General features: G+C 45.3%; 1 protein-coding gene across 4 annotated transcripts in view; it reads left to right on the top strand.

Annotated features, from left to right (window-relative positions):
- Nucleotides 1–496: 496 nt before the first annotated feature.
- far1 (fatty acyl CoA reductase 1) overlaps nucleotides 497–675 on the top strand; it is a 126,596-nt gene continuing 126,417 nt past the window's right edge. For 2 of the 4 annotated variants that reach the window (XM_073049903.1, XM_073049901.1), the window contains exon 1: nucleotides 497–625. The gene's annotated coding sequence lies outside the window, so the exon portion shown is untranslated. The remainder of the gene's footprint in view (nucleotides 626–675) is intronic. The other 2 variants (XM_073049900.1, XM_073049902.1) reach the window with 2 other exon arrangements.

Below are 675 nucleotides of genomic sequence, written 5' to 3'. Positions count from 1 at the left end.
ATGGATGCCAAGCTTTAAACCTAAACAAACGCCTCTATTTGATTGACTTTAGTTTTATGTAATTGTAAACAAATATTTAGCTATACTACTTACTATTGGCTGTTTTTTTTCCGGCCTCTGGATGGCGCTGCCCTCCATTGGTTGGTCGTCTTCTGATGAATCAAATGAAACTGGACTGTAAGTTTCCTTTGATTGACACTGAACTTAACCAATGATTTTCACCAGTTCAATATTCTCCAATTGGAAAAAGACCAAGCTTCTGGATTGACATAATTATTGTCCAATATGCATTGAACCAAATGCTCACGCGCTACCTCCGCTTCGATTGGTCTGAACGTTAGCTAATAATAACTTAGAAAATCGTTTTCAGCCAATGATTGGCCCATTCTCTTTGATTGCTGTCCAATAATATTTGGAAGTCTTCCGGATATATCCGCCCATAAATGATTGACATTAGTCTTCTCCAAAGGAAAGACGGAATGCGGAGATCGTAAGTGTAATTGGTCAGAACAGCGAATCCTTCCCCCGTTTGGCGGGGGCTGGCTCAAGACGGCCAATGAGTGCGTGGAAGCGGCTGACAGACGGGGCGGCAGACGGAGCGTGAGTGGTGGCCGGAGCTGAGCAGGTAGGCCCGGGGATGGGAGGGAGGCGGATCGGGGAATTCCGTACATCCTC

Source organism: Hemitrygon akajei, chromosome 6 (assembly GCF_048418815.1).
Source record: "Hemitrygon akajei chromosome 6, sHemAka1.3, whole genome shotgun sequence".
Lineage (NCBI taxonomy): Eukaryota > Metazoa > Chordata > Chondrichthyes > Myliobatiformes > Dasyatidae > Hemitrygon > Hemitrygon akajei.
This window is presented reverse-complemented; position numbering and strand designations above follow the sequence as displayed.